An 8857-nucleotide genomic window follows, 5' to 3' on the forward strand; every position below is an offset into this window, starting at 1 on the left:
GAGACATTACTATTGTGATATATTTTCTAATGTCTGCATTCTTGAACTATCCTCCATTTCATGGTGGTATATTCAATTCTTAATCCCCTTTGGATTACATTAGCTAATGCGATTCCAGAAGTATGCACCAGTGTGTATAAATGATACTGATCCGTAGTTTTGTTTTTGTGCACGAGCATGTTTGTTTGTGTTATCCTTGTCAAGTTTGGAAACTTTCTTTACTCTCTTTAAAACACTGGAGTTACCTGTATCATGTACTTGATTTGATTATTAACGTACTTCTGAGTGTTTTTAACTTCTCAGTGTGTTTTCATTTTCAGTTGCAACGCTTGGAGAGTGTGCTGATTTCAAGGCCGTCTTACCTTACTGCTGCTCGTGGGTGTGGGAAGGTGTGTTTTGCACACTTGCAGGAAGCGTGCCTTTAGTCACATGCAGCTCACGTTTTATTTCTTCAGGGAGCACTTAGTTGTCTGCTTTACCAGAATACCTTTGAGGGAACCCTGTAGGCAGAAACCTCCCTCTCTGGTGCTATTATTTATCTATTTTCATGCAGTGCTGAGAATCGAACCCAGTACCTCACACACGTGAGGCAAGCACTCTACCACTGAGCCCCAGCCCCAGCCCCAGCCCTGCTCTATGGTGCTAGATTTGTCAGTTTCTCCCTAAAGAGAACTTTTGCTTGAGCTATTTTGGGTGTATTTTAACATTATTCCTAAAATGCTTTTGTTTAGTCCCAGACTCTGTTCTGACTGGTGTCAATATAGCTGTGCCAGCCTCCTATGGTAAGTAGGTGACTAGTGTATCTTTTTTCTCATTCTTTCTCATGTGATCTTTCCAAGGGCGCGTGTCTCTAGTCCACAGCATTCGCCTGAAGGCTGCTGCTTTTGATCCAGTCTCGGACAGTTCCCCATCAGAATGCCCCAAGGAGCTACTGTGGTCATTTGTTGTACCTGTCCTGGCAACAGCCTCCCAGAGGGGCCAGCTCAGCAGCCCCACATGTTCCTGTTCATTATGGGTGCCACAGACTCAGCTCCTCTACCTGTTTGGAACAATCTGGAAAGAAGCCCATGTGAAATGCCCAGGTGAAGAGTATCAAATGGCAAATATTTCTCCGCACAGCATGCCAGTCAAGGGCAGGGAATTCCCTAGTAAAGCTGAAATGCAGGGACACCGAGGCGTCCCTGTGTCCACACTCTTATTTATTTATTGGTGCCAGTCAAACACGCTATGGCTGAGCCACATCCACAGGTTCCTGTGTCCACACTCGACCTGTGATGCATTCGAAAGTAGTGTAAGGGCTGGAGGGAGTGGGAACTGGGGAGTTAGGGTTCAGCGTGGCCGCAGTTTCAGTTTTACAAGATGATAAGAGTGATAAGAGTGGGTAAAGTCACACATTGTGAACCTGTAAATAAACCGTATTTACTGTTTGTTTATTCATTTTGGCGCTGGAGCCAGGCATGGTCATGCACACCTGGAATTCCAGCTACTCAGGTAGCTGAGGCAGGAGGATCATAAGTTGGAGGCAGCCTGGGCAAAACCCTGTCTCAAAATAAAATTTAAAGGGCTGGGGATGTGACTCAGCAAGAGAATACCCCTGGGCTCAACACACACACACACACACACACACACACACACACACGTGTTTTCAAAATGAAATTTGGATCCAAAGTTCTTACAGCAAGGGCTCCCTGGAACACAGTTACAGAAAAGAGCGACAGGGAAATCCAAAGCCCCAAGGCAAACCACACCTTGGCCACTTCCTACCTCCATGAACATGAAGGTCATTCAGCTTCTCTAAACTTACTTTCCTCTACAGTAAGCCTTCTATAACTGCCAGCTAATGCCAGTGGGACTTGTGTCCCCTCATCTGTAATACAGCTGTGACACTGGAATGGTTCTTCCTTGCAACGTTGGTGTTGCCCAGCCTCAGCCTGTTACCCAGGCGTCACCACCAGCCTGCGTCCTACGAGAGAGGAAATTGAGACACCAGAAACCTCACAGTTAGTGAACAGCTGGGATCAACCTCAATTTAAAAAAAAAATCTCGTGGTTAATGGGACTGGGGGTGTAGCTCACTGGCAGAGCGTGTGCTTAGTATGTACAAGATCCTGGCTTCCATCCCCAGCACTGCAAAAAAAGACTGTGCTTAAATACATACAACATAAAATTCACCCTCTTAACCTATTGATTGCAGTGGTGGGGATTGAACCCAGCCCTTTCAATATTTTATTGAGACAAAGTCTTGCTAAGTAGCTGAGGCCAGCCTCAAATTTGCAATAGGCCTACCTCAACCTCTGAAGTGGATGGAATTTTAGGCATGTGTCTTTTTCTTTTGTACCAGGGATTGAACCTAGGGGTTCACTGAGCCACATCCCCAGCCCTTTTTTATATTTTATTTAGAGATGGGGTCTTGCAGAGTTGCTTAGGACCTGTCTAAGTTGCTGAGGCTGGCTTTGAACTCGTGATCCTCCTGCCTTACCCTCCTGAGCCACTGGAATTATAGGCATGTGCTCCCGTGCCTGGCTGGCATGTGCCATCTTAACCATTTTTAAGTGTACAGTTCAGTGGCATTATGTTCAGTGTTGTGCAAATGTCACCACTATCCATCTGTAGAAGCTTTTCATCTTGCAAAATTGAAACTCTGTGCCCATTAAATGCTAAGTCCCTGCTCTCCTCCTTCCAGCCTCTGTCACCCAGCATTCTACCCTCTGTGTCTGTGGATTTTACTACTGTGGGAACCTCCTATGAGTGGAATCATACAGTAATTGTCCTTTGGTGCCTGGTTTCTTTCACTGAGCATCATGTCCTCAGGGGTCATCCATGTTGTAGCATGTGTCAGAATTCCATGTATGTGTGTGTGTGTGTGTGTGTGTGTGTGTGTTGCTAGGGATGGAGAGCAGGATTCTGTGCATGCTAGACAAGCACTCTACCACTGATCTACATTCCAAGCCCAGAATTTTCATCCTTTTTAAGGCTGAATAACATTCCACTGTGTGGCTAGACTGCATTTTATGCATCTACTCATCCACTGATGGACACTGGGCTGCTTCTGTCTCTTGGCCAATAGCTGCTCTCAAATCTTTTGTGGTTGTACCTGGATGTAACAGTATTGGATCATATGGTAAGACTAATTTTATTTTTTTTTAAATTTTTTTGTGTGATACTGGGGATTGAATCCAGGGACACTTTATCACTGAGCTACATCCCCAACCCGTTTTATTTTCTATTTTGAGACAGGATCTTACCAAGTCGCCTGGTCTGGCCTTGAACTTGAAATCCTCCTGCCTCAGCCTCCAGAGTCGTTGGGATTACAGGCATAGCCACCACATCTGAGTATTTTTAGTTTTCTGAGGCAACCTCAGTTTTAAGCTGGGAAAGGTAAACAAGAACAAAAGGGAAATGTAGGTTATCCTGAGCAGATCAGCACGTAGCAAACCTCATGACCACACCAAGGCTCGTGGGGCACTTATTCAGCGCCTCGGGAAGCACATGGCACTAAGAGGCATGCATGGGAGCGTGCCCAAGGACAGCTATTCTGAGCAACAGCACATGAGAAACTACCCGACAGCCTCTGGAGACTAGGAAAACCTGCCATTGATCCAGTCCTTTAATGGGTTTGACAAGGCTCTGGACAGGGTGTGGCATGTAGACAAGGTCACATACCACAGGAAGGAAAGGAGCCATGCATGCTGGATGGTGGTCACCTCTGGGGCAGGAGGGCAGGGTTGGAGTCCAGCTGAATCTGTTAGGCTTCCTGTCTTTCGAGGAAAGAGACCTGAGCTGGCTGCAATGGTGGCCGCACAGACACCCTGGCCAAGGCTCCAGTCGGTGGAAGTCAGGAAAGGCAGAGAAAAAAGAGGCAGAAGTATAACCAGAAATCAGCAGCAAGTGTTCTGAAGAGAAACAGAGAAAAGAGCAAAGTGAAAGGTGGCAATGGAAGAAATGACCAGAAAAACATGAGAACGTTAGAAGGACCTGGCCTGCCACAGCAACCGGTTGCTCTCCAGACCCACAGAAGCCCAGTCCTGGGGACAGGATGGCCACACACTGCACAGAGGCACCTGCTGGTCACCTGGACAGTTAGTAAAGGAGCACCTCATACGACAGCATTCTGTCAGCACCAAAATAGAACAAGGCTGGCGGCACCTAGGACCCAAAGCTTCCATTCCAAAAGGGGAGACGTGCTCCCCAAGCACATGACTATTGAGGGGCTCACTCGAGGACAGAAACCACTCAGTTTATATTTATTCAGTGCTTTTACTAATGGACACCTTCAAAGGGGGAAGGAAATGCTTTACCTGTTGGATATGCCAATTTCTGTGTGTGTTTTGCAGCACTAGGGATTGAACACAGAGATGCTCTACCACTGAGTTCTATCCCCAGTTTTTGGTTTTTTTTTTTTTTTTTTAATTTGAGACAAGGTCTCACTCAGTTGCTGAGGCTGGCCTCCAACTCACAGTCCTCCTGTCTCAGTCTCCTGGGTTACTAGAATTGCAGATGTTCACCACCCTGCCTGGCTGGAGGTGCCTGATTTTTAGAGCCAACACATCTCCTTTGTTCTCCCAGGCTACAGTGAAATGTCTCACACATGGTGCTGGCATTTCCTGTCATCCATGAAACATGATCATGAGATGACAGTGGCACTGACTTGTTTACAAATACAAATTTGAACTTTAATAATAATTTTGAAATAATCATTATTTTAGATTAATTTGGTGGTGCTGGGATGAAACCCAGGGCCTTGTGCATGCTAAGCACATGCTCTACCACTGAGTTACTCCCCTGGCCCTTAGAATAATTTTATAATGAAAATTTTGTAGTGAACAATCTGAAGCAGCTATGGGATATGTTGATTTAACAAAGCTAGATGATGTGTAGCCAGGTCTCACTGAGCCACCGAGAAAACTGTTTTCAAGCAAGACCAGAAATCCAAAAGCTGTAAAGAAAAACACAAACATATATGAGTACATAAATGTTGGACCATTCTGTTTTAAGATTCCCACAAAGGCTGAGCACAGTTTCACGCAGCTGTAATCCCAGCAGCTCAGGAGGCTGAGGCAGGAGGATCTGAAGTTCAAAGCCAGCCTCTGCAAAAGTGAGGCGCTAAGCAACTCAGTGAGACCCTGTCTCTAAATAAAATACAAATAGAGCTGGGGATGTGGCTCAGTGGTCAAGTGCCCCTGAGTTCAATCCCTGGTACCCCCCCCCAAAAAAAAAAAGATGCCCACAAAGTCAAATGACAAAAATAGATTAAGAAAGAATATTTGTCATCTATATGACAGATGAAGACTTAATACCCATAATATAAAAAGAGCTCCTGCAAATTGATGAGAAAGACAGCGCCCAAATGGCAAAAGCTATAAACAAGCAATTTACAGAACAAAGTCAAACTTGCAGCAGACAAATGCACATGTACTAGTCGTGTGTATATGTGAGAGCGAGAAAAGAGAAATTAATGTCACAATGAGACTCCCCCCATCAGATAGGCACAACATGAAAAAAAGTGCCAACCCTTTGCTTTGGAGGAGCCTCAAGTTACTGGTAGAAATGTGAATTATGACTGTCACTGGGAAAAGCAATCTAGGGATTAAAATAAAAAACTCTTGGTTTTTTTCTTTCGTGCTGGGGATGAAACTTAGGGCCTTGTACATTCTAGACAAGGATGCTACCTCTGAGTTATATCACCAGCTCTTCTTATTTATAAATATTATTTTCATACTGGGGATTGAACTCAGGTGCTTATCCAGTCACATCCCCAGCCCTTTTTATTTTGAGACAGGACCTCACTAAGTTGCTGAGGCTGGCCTCCAACTTTCAGTCCTCCTGCCTCAGTCTCCTGAGCTGCTGGGATGACAGGTGTGTGCCACCAGTCACAGCTAAATTACAAGTGCTCTTCAGCCTTGCAATCCCTCCTCCCCAAACTGCCAAACTGAACTTGAGGAAGCTGTGCTCCAGAGCATGGAGGCAGAAGCATGCAGCTTCCAACATCTAACAAGGAGCACAGCCTGTCATTAAGGCAAACCAGGACCTGGAGAAGCAACCGCATGGGTGTGTGGGTTCTATGGATTAGTGACAATTGACCCTGTATATTCCACATGAACTGAAGGGCATGAGGATACACAGCTGTCAACTTGAGACCCAGGTTGGGGAGGAGGAAGGTGACAACCATGAATGTGTCTGGAACAAACAGTGGCCGTGTGTGAAGAGACACTTGTGAAGGCAGAGCCACCAGAATCCTGGCAGACTTAGGTGGCTGTGGGTGATGTTTACATTCTTGTCTATATTGCTTGTTTCTTTCCCTTGCAATAAGCTTTTATTACAGCACAATTAGAGCAAAAACAAAAAACATTTTTTTGGTGGAGAAAATAACCAGTCATGGTACCAGAAAGCACTTCATCCAAGGAGAGAGCTTTGGCCCCAGAGGCAGGCTGCCTGGGCTTCTGATCCTCTGGGCTGTGACTTTCGGCCAAGTGGAGCCTCTCTGGTTTCAGTTTCTTATTCTGTGAAGCAAGGGGCCCTGCACAGATGGTTTGTTTCTGAGATCCCTCCTGGCTTAGGAAGCTCTAAACCGTTAGGTCAAAGGTGGGGGGAGGCCCCATCTGGCAACCATTGGCTCCCCAGCTGTGCAAGATCAAGAGCAGTAAAGACAACAGATCCAGCAACAGGACTGAGCCCTGGGAGGGGCTGCAGACCAAAGGGCTGAGGAAGTACAGCCACAAGTCCCCATCCCCATCCTTGAGCATTTCAGGGATCACAAGCATCTGAGAGCCCCAGGCCAGGGCTGGGGCACTGAGGTCTCAGACCCAGAGATGGGGCACAGGAAACTACATGGCTAAAGCTGCCCACACTATGAGAAACACTAATCAGAAAATGGGGTGGGGCGAGAAGGTTTGAGGTCTTCTCCACCCTCTGATCAACCTTGCTTAGGTTCTGGGGCCTCTGGCTTTAGTTGGTTGACTTACTGGAGGATTGCTTGATTTATCAAGTAAAAAATACAGGATAACCAGTTAAATCTGAATTTCAGGTGGACAGTGAATAATTTTAAGTAGCATGTCTCATGCAACATTTGGGACACATTTGTGGTGCAACATTATTTGTGGAGCCTGGGTATAACCTGGGAACGTCTGAAGGGAGACTCAACAGGAGGAGAAGGGTCGAGCTTCCCACTGCCCATCCCCACTTTGGGTGGGGTCCACTCCCCTAGGGTCCCACAGTAGTAAAGGCCCTGTAGTTCCCCCTCGAAGTATTTCTCCATGAAACTGCCCTGAATCACCCAGATCTTGAGCATGCCACCTGTTTCCTGTGAGGACCCTGCCTGACACAGGAGCAAAATGAAAACTGGAAGTCTCTCAGGGTTATTACATAGGTATTGGTCAAAAGAAAAAATAAAATAGTAACTGGTGCTTTGGGCTCAAAGATATGGAATGACTACAGCCCCGCAGTTCTCAGCGGACCAATGACAGAAACAACGAAAGGAAGATGTGGCTGGGATCCGCATGAAGAGCCAGTTTCTCGCCCCTCACACTTCCCCTAACCGAACCCTCACAGAAGCATGTCTTCCCTCTCCATCCCGCCGGTCGCTGAGGTGAGGGCAGCTCTCTGGAGGTAACCACAGATTTCTTCCTCTTCTAGGGCACATGGAACATTTGAGGCCTAACTTTAAATGGAACAAAGCTGTTTCCCAAGCAAATACTGCCCTTGCTATCCACCACTGGCGCATCCTGCCTCTAGGCTGCAACCCCTGGGCCTGACAGAGGGACAAACCTTGGCTGAGGCACTGGGTTTTTCACCTACTTGAGAGGTTTCAAGAGCATCTCAGTCATCATAGCAACAGTTGCATGCCAAGCCACAAGGCTCTCGTGAGAGCGCCTTGAGGACGCTCAACAGATACACGGGTAGCCTGTCCTCAGAGGCTACTGGGCAGGAAAAAGGTGTCATCTCTCCTTTGGTCTTGATTTTGTAGCTGACCACTTATCTATATAATTTGTGGATGGCCACTCACATGGGCCTGCATTGTTGTCTACTTGTGAACAAGAAAAGCTTAAACTGGAAAATTCAACTTCTGACACTTCTATGTTTCTTCACCCAGGTGTGCCCTGCCTCATTCCACAAAGGATCTGAGGTGACATGGTTTCATATGACCTGCTGACAGCTATCATGACCATCAAGTCAGGCATTTTTTTGCGTGTGCGTGCCAGCGATTGAACCCGGGGCACTGAACCACGGAGCCACATCCCCAGTCCTTTTTATTTTTTAATTTTATTTAGAGACAGGGCCTCTCTAAGTTGCTGAGGCTGGCTTTGAACTTGCAATTTTCCTGCATCAGCCTCTTTAGCCACTGGAATTACAGACATGTGCCACTGTGCTGGCCTTAAATCAAGCATCTTGGGGAGTTAAGGGATTTCTCAGGAATCTGCTGGGTATGTGTGAAGCCAGTCATGTGCAACACTTGATGGTAGCACTACTCACTGGCTAACCAATACCCCAAAGATAATGCAGACAACCACTCTCTCCGAACTCCAGCATGGTGGAATTTTGGGGTCATTTCCTCCTTGGTACTTTATTTTGAAATATTTCAAACTACAGAAAAGTTCCAAGAACAGTCCGAGGAATCCTCGCACCCCCTGCACCTCAAGCTTCACTTTGTCTTTAAACTGCACAGAGCACTGCACACCGCTCCTAAGTTGTTTGTTTGGTTGGTTGGTTCTGGGAATTGAACTCGGGGCGCTTTACCACTGAGCTAGGTCCCAAGCCCTTTTTTTTCTTTTCAATTTTTTATTTTGACACAGGGTCTCAACTAAGTTTCCCAGGCTGACCTCGAACTTGCCGTCTTCCTGCCTCAACCTCCTGAGGTTGCT

The 8857-nt window shown here is 46.5% G+C and overlaps 1 long non-coding RNA gene across 1 annotated transcript; it reads left to right on the top strand.

The window, feature by feature from the left end:
* Window positions 1–219: 219 nt before the first annotated feature.
* LOC306651867 lies at window positions 220–6051 on the top strand. Its single transcript, XR_013761225.1, has 3 exons — window positions 220–1082; window positions 2973–3120; window positions 3237–6051. It is a non-coding gene; the product is annotated as an uncharacterized lncRNA (long non-coding RNA).
* Window positions 6052–8857: the final 2806 nt, after the last annotated feature.

This window comes from Sciurus vulgaris (assembly GCF_902686455.1).
Source record: "Sciurus vulgaris genome assembly, chromosome: X".
NCBI lineage: Eukaryota > Metazoa > Chordata > Mammalia > Rodentia > Sciuridae > Sciurus > Sciurus vulgaris.